Here is a 9,316-nt window from a genome sequence, read left to right on the forward strand (position 1 = left end):
GTGGGCTGCACAGTTAGCTCTGCTGTTAAAGAGCTTGTTGTTATAACATCAAGGTCAAGGGTTTGGATCCCCGAACCAGCCAACCACAATAAAAACAAATAAATAAACCAAGTTATAGAGGAAAATTGGTCTTACACAAGCATATAAATTCCTCACTTGTATTTTACTTATCTCAATGTTTTTCTTTTAAAAAACATAAAAAAATACTGTATTTCCCAGAAAAAGAAATGAAATAGTCATCCTTTAATGACACTTCTGTATAACCTTGACAATTACCTCAAGCTATGCCTTATTACTTAAAACAGCTATTCAAACCAACAAGCTGTTCCCCATCATCTTATCTCCCTTTAAGCCTTAACCCATATAGACATAAAGATAAAAATCTTACAGGGCTTTTCTTTCTAAATAACCAAAAATCATAATTCAACCAAAGCAGTGAAGCTAACATCACCAGATAAAGTTTACAGAAAAGCACTATTGTCTATTTTCTGCCATAATGATTTATACTTCAAAGAGAAGAAGTATATGCCATACATAACTTGTCATTAAAATGCTATAGTTTGTAATGTAATCCTCAGTTTACATAGAGCTCATTACACTCCCACCTTCAAAATCCTTATTACCATCTCATTTTATTTTTACAATAATCCTGGAAGGCACACAGAGCTGGCCTTACTACCAGTGCAACCAAGGTGCACTGAACCTAAAACGACTTTCTTTGGGGTCACAGAGATAGTACAGCTGTGACTAGACCCCAGGTCTCAACCCAAAATTCTTAAGATCAAATTATTTTTGTAGCTCTTCCACCTCCAATTCTTGCCCAACTCAATTCTCTAACTACTCAAGACTGTGCCTGATTAGTATTTTAATTGATGAATAAATTAGTTTCAGAAATAACCACTGACTTGAACAGAATTTTGGCAATAAATGTTTATTGGAAGAGAGGGAGTGGGGAAGGAAAATTTTTTAAAAAGAGGAAGAGGAAGGGGAGCGGAAAGGAGTGGAGAAAGAAGAGGAGGGAGGAAAAGAAGGACAGGGCAAGGAAGTATCTAGTATCTTCTACTGGAGAGAGTAAAACAACCTTTCTAAAGTATGACAACAATCCATATTCCAGCAGTAAGGGTTGGGAAACAACAAGCAATCGATCAAGTATAAATTCAAAAAAGGTTTAAAAAAAAAAAAAAGAGCACTGGAGAAAAGGGGTAATGTGACAGCAATAACAACCCTCAGGACTTGGAAAACGGCCTATTTTCTACTTCAACACAAGTAACACCAGAAGCAGAGTTAGCAATCTGCCTGGAGTCTTGGAATTACTTCTAAAGGTTATCTATATACAAAACTTTTATTAGGCTTTAGAGATATAAAGACAAAAATTGCCATGAAACACTCAGCGAGCGCAGTCTCTGAAACATAAATATAAGGGTACTTCACAAAGTTCGTGGAAAAACAGAACTAAAGTAGTATGAGTATTTCTATGAACTTTTGAAGTACCCTTGTACAATCACATAGAGTTAATCTTAACACATAACACATGATCCTGAAAAAACTACCTTACAACTCTCATTCTTTGGCGGCTTAATAACTACTTATGATATAAACTAGGACTCTTTCCTAACTGACAGATAATTGGAAGTATTAACCTAATTATCCAAAGACTCTGGATATATCACCAATATTTTACCTCTTCTCATTTCAAGACTACCAGTATATGCAGACCTACTACCACTGCCTTGTTGGTAAAGCCAATGAAAAGGCTAATCAGGTACTAACATGTAGAAAATAAGTTGACCTACCAGCCAATATCAAAATTTTAGCAAACGGTAAGTCCAAGTATCAGTCCTGTCATTTCTAAGTACAGTTTTTTTTGGCTAATCAGGTACTAACATGTAGAAAATAAGTTGACCTACCAGCCAATATCAAAATTTTAGGAAACGGTAAGTCCAAGTATCAGTCCTGTCATTTCTAAGTACAGTTTTTTTTAAAAAAAAAATACTCAAAATTTACCTAACAATGCAAGACTGTTGAATACCAGAAATGTTAGCTTCCATCAACAAAGATTTTTTTGTTCAATTTTTGAAAGACACGCCTACAGAAATATTAAAGGAAAACCACAACGTGATCCATAATAACTCTTCCCAGAAAGAAAAAGAGAGAACACAAAAAATTAGTCTTGCTCCACAGAAAAGACTTAACCTTTGTCACAAACCAAACCCAAGAGAAACTAAGAAAACTTTTTATAAGAATACTGACAGAGTGGGCGTTTGGGAGTGCCAAAAACTGAAATTCAGATAAATCAGAAACAAGACAGCGCAATACACCAACCGACTAGCCACCCCTACTGTCAATATCGTACTAATTTTACAACACAGGATGCACTGAATCGATAGTTGATAATTTAACATATACACACATGAGATACACAGGAATAACTTGCTTTCTACAGAATCTAGCATTTCTCATATTTTTTAACTGTCCTAAGCATAATAATCTCTAAATTGGACATACGACCCCTAATTCCTAAAAGTATCAACCACATGCCATTCTCATCCTTTTGCTGGGAACATTCTAAACAAAACGGAAATACTAATTGGGACAGCAAGTCTCCTCCTCAAAAGATACTTTGAAACATAAGTCGAAATGGAATTGCCTCAAATGGCAAAGGCAAGCATTTAAGGAGATATCGACATATGTGAAACCCTAAGGTTAGTATCGTTTTTGCAGCTCACGAGCTTTCTTTTCCAACCTGCGGATGCACCTCTAACCACAAATTCAGAGCTCACCCACTCTGAGGGAAGAAGAATTGGATTAACCACACCCGAAGTAAGTTCAGGCATAAGGGACAAGAAAGGGGCAAGGGAACTTCAAATGTTTCCAAGGAAACCTCTTCAAGAAGAGCCCCACCCGGCTCCCGTCCCTACTTGCCAGGCAAGGGGCAGCCGGGGAATCGGGAGGACCAGCTAATTGTAGGGACAGGTTCTCCGACCTTCCTTGCCCAGCCTCGGCCGCGGCCAGGCCTCCGGTCCCAGGTTGTGGAGACCCAGCTCTCGCCTTCACCTCAGCTTTCCCCCTCGCGCTCCGGAGAGGAGCTCCCAAAGCAGCCTTCTCTTCCCACTCTCAGCCCCAGCCGGCCGCGCTCCAGGCCCCCTCCCTTACCTGCGCCTCCCGCCCCGGCCCCGCCGGCCTCGCTCCACCCCAGCCACCGCTTCACCCGGCTCAGGCCCCGGAGCGCCGTGCTGGGATACTCCGGTCGCCGGCCGTTGCGGCAGGAAGCGAAGCTGCTTACCGGTTGAAACGGAGTCTCGCTTCCCCCCGAGGCTCCGCCCTCTGCCCCTCTCCCCCTCCAATCCGCAATCTTTCCCGGGGGGACTCCGCCCTCTCCTCGCAGCCCGCCCCGCGTTCCCATCAGATGTTCAGGCAGAGAAAGTCCATCCCAGATAGAGTCGTCCTCGCCAATTCGGCCGCGATCAGGCCGTCTCAGCCTTCCTAAAGGAAGCCAGGACGATAGCCCGCGTGAGCGTCACGCGTGCGAGGTCACCCGATGGGTGCTCGGGGCCTTGGGCACCGGATGAATACCGGCTGGACCGCGGTTACCGTATGTGCTCGATACTGTGAGCACTCAAAAGACGTTTCCGCGCTTCTCGTTCTTGTGGAATGACTTGTACTTGTGTCACTCACACATAGCTGGGGTTAAGAGCGCAGACTGTTATCGGACTTGCAAGACGCCAATAGCCAGCCAGATGACCTTAAGCAAATTGCTAATTTCTTTAGGCCTCAGACCTCTGGTATGCAAAATGGGGTTAATAATAGTACCCACTTCATAGACACTTATTTGAGGATTAAGTGAAACAGTGCGTGTAAAGCAATTGGCACAGTGCCTGACCCAGAGTAAGTGATGTTGCAGCTATACTTCATCTTTTCATTCAGGATTTGTGTAGCAAATATGATGCAAATAAAGTTACCAAGCCCCCACTTGCTCAGCCTGGCTAGCATTGTCTGTCAGTTTTGTCCTGCGAAGAGCGCTGCGCCCTTAACCGCAGAAAATACGCCGACACCTGCTGACCTCAATTGTGGAGCTTGGCAGGGGAGGATGGAAAGGAAAGGAAACCTAAAGAGAGGTACTATTTTAATTAAATTCCTCGGGCCTTTTCCTCAAGAGTTTTGGCAAATTCCTATCCAGTTCTCCTTGAGTTGGTCTTTCCGGCCACCGAAGTACCACCCAAACCTGTAGGTTTGTACCAATGCAAATCCTGGTCACTATCTTCAACCGGGTCATTTTAGGAGTCTGTAGTCAACTTCGTCTCCCACTCCTCATTACTGCTGTGCCAAACCTCCCTCCCCCCATTACCTTGACTTTCATTCTCGGCAGAGAATCTCATCTTCTACCCGAGTGAAAAAGCCAGGTTACTTGGGTGTGACCTCTAACCATCTTATCACCCCCACCACAACATTTACCTGCATCCACATTTGGCCTGCCTCCCTCCCCTCACCTCTGGAAGAAGGGGGCTGCTTCTCCAATTCAACCTTCTGGCCGCCAGTATATCCTCTCCTGTCTCCAATGACTCTTCTTCCTCAGCTCACAAAAATGCTAAAGTCTGTCTTTTAAAAAAGGAAAAAATGTTCTTCCTGGCAATTAGCCCACCAGATGTTGATATTTCATACACCTATAAGTGTAAAATAGACAGAGAGGTTGTGTGGGGAAAAAATAAGGAAGTAAATAAATAAATAAAATAGACCCAGAGATCATGTGAACAGAACAGATAGCCCAACTGAGAAGACTCTAGTGTATATAGAAACCCCATGTAAGGTAAAAAGAAATGTCCATTCAATAAAGATTTTTTAAGTTACTGATTTGACTGTCATTGTGTTAGGCACTACAGTAGGGATAAAATTGTGAACATGACACAGTCCATGTTCTCATGAAGCTTATAATCTAATGATTATATCAGCTTATTTAACTTCTATGGAAAAGAGATGGAAAACTGGCTACCGTTTTGGGGGAAAAAATCTGTTCAGATAATTACCTCATACCAGACATCCAAAATTAAATTCCAGATGAATTTTTATCTGTAGAGAGTTTTTTTTTTTTTGTCTGTGTAAATATCCTCCTCAAAAACTTTCATCCAAGCCCCCATCTATGATTCTTGCTGAATCGACTATTGTTATGACAGCTCTATACTTATATTCGTTGATATGTATGCTACATTTTACTGAAAATAGCTTTTTTTCACTTTATATTGAATAGCATTAACATGGACTCATGTTTTGCTTTCAATGTGTTATAATTCATTACTGCCACCACTCATTTTGATGCTCCAGTTGTCCCTGATTTGGCCAGTGGCCTTCAAGCAGGCTCCTGCGTCCGTCTGACGTGGCTCCACCGCGTTCTGAGCACTTTATTTTTTCTCTCGACGCCCCCTCCCACCCCTGACCCCCCTCCACCAGCCCCTGATAGCCACTGTTCTCTCTGCTTCTCCTTTTTTTTTTCCGCCTGCTGGTTTATTAAAAGTCCCCACAGGGCTTGACTTTTTCTTTTCCACCTGGTGCTCTGCAGCTTCCTGGGCCCTCTGGTCCGGATGCTGAGGAGCCGGCGTCGGCGCGGCGGTGGGAAGATCGGCAAACACCTTGAGGTCCTCCTCCTCGGAGGTGACTCCGGCTTCCTCCTTCTCGTAGACATTCCCTAGCGCGTTGCTGGGCCTGCCAGCTGGGGGCCGGCCTGAGTCCTTCAGCAGGGCTGTCTCCCTTCTGGGGGGCCGAGGGCTCCCTGCGGGGGAGCATGCGTTCGGGGCGGTACTCAGCAGCCCAGCCGCGGCACAGTGGCCTGCAGGGACTCGAGGGCTTGTCCCCCCTCCTCAGATCCACGGAGATCCCAATGGTCCGAGCCAGCTTCTCGTGGGTGCCGCCCCCCCTTAGCTCCTCCAGGCTGACGCCCCTGCCCGCGGGCACTTTGGCGTGACCTGCACCGTGGGGCACCTCGCGGACCTTCCCGCCAGCTGGTTGAATCGCGGGGCCTCGCGCCGCCGCCAGCCCCAGAGGGACTTGAAGATCATGCCATTCCAGCTGGGCGCCCTGGCTGCCGGTGGCCCTCCTCGCAAGACAGCGGCGGAACAGAAAGGCTCTACTCTACTTCTGTGAGTTCAGCTTTTTTTGATTCTCCGTACATGTGAGGCCCTGTGGTATTTTTCTGTGCCTGGTTTATTTCACTTAATGTCCTCCAGTTTCATCCATGTTGTCCCCAATGACAGGATTTCCTTCTTTTTTAAGGCTGAATAGTATTCCGTTGTGTGTGGATATATATATATCACATTTTCAGTATCCAGTTATCCGTTGATAGATACTTATGTTGATTCCATATCTTTGCTATTGTCAATTATGCTGTAGTGAACATGGGAGTGCAGACCTCTCCTCAACATACTGATTTCATTTCCTTTGAACATAAAACCAGTGGTGGGATTGCCCGATTATATGGTAGTTCTATTTTTAATTTTTTGAGGAACCTCCTTACTTTTTTCCTTAATGGCTGTACTAATTTACATTCCCACCAACTGTGTACAAGGATTCCCTTTTCTCCACATCCCACCAATATCTATTATCTTCTCTCTTTTTGATAATAACCATTCTAACAGGAGTTAAGTGATATCTCTCATTGTAGTTTTAGTTTACCTTTCTCTGATGTTTAGTAATGTTGAGCATTTTTTCGCATACCTGTTGGCCATTTATGTCTTCTTCTGAGAAATGTTTATTCACAACCTTTGTCCATTTTATAACCAAGTTGTTTTCTTACTATTGAGTTGTTTCAGTTCCTTATACAGGCATACCTTGGACATATTGTGGGTTTGATTCCACACCACCACAATAAAGCAAATATCACAATAAAGCAAGTCACACGAATTTTTTGGTGTCCCAGTACATATAAAAGTTATATTTACACTCTACTGTAGTCTATTAAGTGTGCAATAGCATTGTGTCTAAACAAACAATGTCCATATATTAATTTTAAAATACTTTATTACTAAAAATAAAAATGCTAACAATCATCTGAGCCTTCAGCAAGTCGTAATCTTTTTGCTGGTGGAGGGTCTTGCCTTGATGGCTGCTGACTGATTGATCTGGGTGGTGATTGCTGAAGGCTGGGGTGACTATGGTAATTTCTTAAAATAAGACAACAATGAAGTTTGCCATGTCAATGGACTCTTTCATGAAAGATTTCTCTATAGCATATGATGCCGTTTGATATCGTTTTACCTACAGTAGAACTTCTTTAAAAATTTGGAGTCAATCCTGTTAAGCCCTGCTGCTGCTTTATAAACTAAGTTTATGTCATATTCTAAATGCTTTGTTATCATTTTCACAATGTTCACAGTATCTTCACCAGGAGTAGATTCCATCTCAAGAAATCACTTTCTTTGTTCATTCATAAGAAGCAACTCTTCACTTGTAAAAGTTTTATCATGGGAGGCTCCACTTCTAATTCCAGTTCTGTTGCTATTTCCACATCTGCAGTTACTTCCTCTGCTGAAGTCTTGAACCCCTCGAAGTCATCTGTGAGGGTTGGAATCAGCTTCTTCCAAACTGTTGTTAATGTCGATATTTTGACCTCTCATTAATCACAAATGTTCTAAATGGTATCTGAAATGTTGATCTTTTTCATGAGGTTTTCAATTTACTTTGCCCATATTCATTAGAGGAATCATTATCTATGGCAGCTATAGCCTTACGAAATGTATTTCTTAAATAATAAGACTTGAAAGTTGAAATTACTTCTTGATCCTTGGGCTGCAGAATGGATGCTGTGTTAGTAGGCATGAAAACAACTTTAATCTCCTTGTACTTCTCCATCAGAGCTCTTGGGTGACCAGGTGCCTTGTCAATGAGCAGTAATATTTTGAAAGGAATCTTTTTTTCTGAGCAGTAGGTCTCAACAGTGGGCTAAACCATTCTATAAATGTATAAGCTGTTATCCAGCTTTGTTGCTCCATTCTTTTTTTTTTTTTTTTTTTTTTTTTTTTTTTTATTTAAAGATGACCGGTAAGGGGATCTTAACCCTTGACTTGGTGTGGTCAGCAACACGCTTTCCCAAGTGAGCTAACCGGCCATCCCTATATACGGATCCGAACCTATGGCCTTGGTGTTATCAGCACCACACTCTCCCAAGTGAGCCACAGGCCAGCCCTTGTTGTTCCATTTATAGAATACAGGAAGAGTAGATTTAGCATAATTCTTAAAGGCCCTAGGATTTTCAGAATAGTAAATGAGCATTTGCTTCAACTTCAAGTCACCAGCTGCATTAGCCTCTAACGAGAGTCAACCTGTCCTTTGAAGATTTGAAACCAGGCACTGACTTCTCTTCTCTAGCTATGAAAGTTCTAGATGGCATCTTTTTCTAATAGAAGACTGTTTTGTCAACATTGAAAATCTGTTGTTTAGTGTAGCCACCTTCGTCGGTGATCTTAGCTAGATTTTCTGGATGACTTGCTGCAGCTTCTACACCAGCATTTTCTGCTTCACCTTGCACTTTTATGTTGTGAAAAACGTCTTCTTCCCTTAAACTTCATGAACGAACTTCTGCTAACTTTAAACTTTTTTCTGCAGCTTTCTCACCTCTCTCAGCCTTCAAAAAATTTAAGAGTTAGGGCCTTGCTCTGGATTAGGCTTTGCTTAGGGAATGTTGTGGATGGTTTTATCTTCATACCACTAAACTTTCCCCATATCAACAAAAAGCTGTTTTGCTTTCTTATCATTCATGTATTTACTGGAGTAGCTCTTTTAATTTTCTTCAAGAACTTTTCCTTTGCATTCACACCTTGGGTAACTGGTGCGAGAGACCTAGCTTTCTACCTGTCTTGGCTTTTGACATGACTTCCTTACTAAGCTTAATCGTTTTTAGCTTTTAATTTAAAGTGGGAGACACACGACTCTTCCTTTCACTTGAACACTTAGAGGCCTTTGTAGAGTTATTAATTGGCCTAATTCCAATATTGTTGTGTTTCAGGGAATAGGGAGGCCCAAAGAGAGAGACAGGGGAACAGCTGGTCAGTGAAGCAGCCAGAACACACACCACATTTATTAAGTTTGCTGTCTTACATGGGCACAGTTCGTGGTGCCCCAAAATAGTAACATCTTATCACAGATCTCTTATCACAGATCATCATAACAGATAATAATAATAACAAAAAAGTTTGAAATGTGACACAGAGACACAAAGTAAGCACGTTCTGTTGGAAAAATGGTGCTTAGACTTGATAGACTTGCTGGATACAGGTTTGCAACAAACCTTCAATTTGTAAAAAACACAATATCTGCGAAGTGCAATAACATG

The 9,316-nt window shown here is 42.3% G+C and overlaps 1 protein-coding gene across 1 annotated transcript in view; it reads right to left on the reverse strand.

Annotated features, from left to right (window-relative positions):
* PIKFYVE (phosphoinositide kinase, FYVE finger containing) overlaps positions 1-3,289 on the reverse strand; it is a gene marked incomplete at its 3' end in the record, with an annotated part of 16,676 nt that extends 13,387 nt beyond the window's left edge. Inside the window, exon 1 of the mRNA XM_008588630.1 lies at positions 3,154-3,289. The remainder of the gene's footprint in view (positions 1-3,153) is intronic.
* Positions 3,290-9,316: the final 6,027 nt, after the last annotated feature.

Source organism: Galeopterus variegatus, unplaced genomic scaffold, assembly GCF_000696425.1.
Source record: "Galeopterus variegatus unplaced genomic scaffold, G_variegatus-3.0.2 Scaffold4932, whole genome shotgun sequence".
Taxonomy (NCBI): domain Eukaryota; kingdom Metazoa; phylum Chordata; class Mammalia; order Dermoptera; family Cynocephalidae; genus Galeopterus; species Galeopterus variegatus.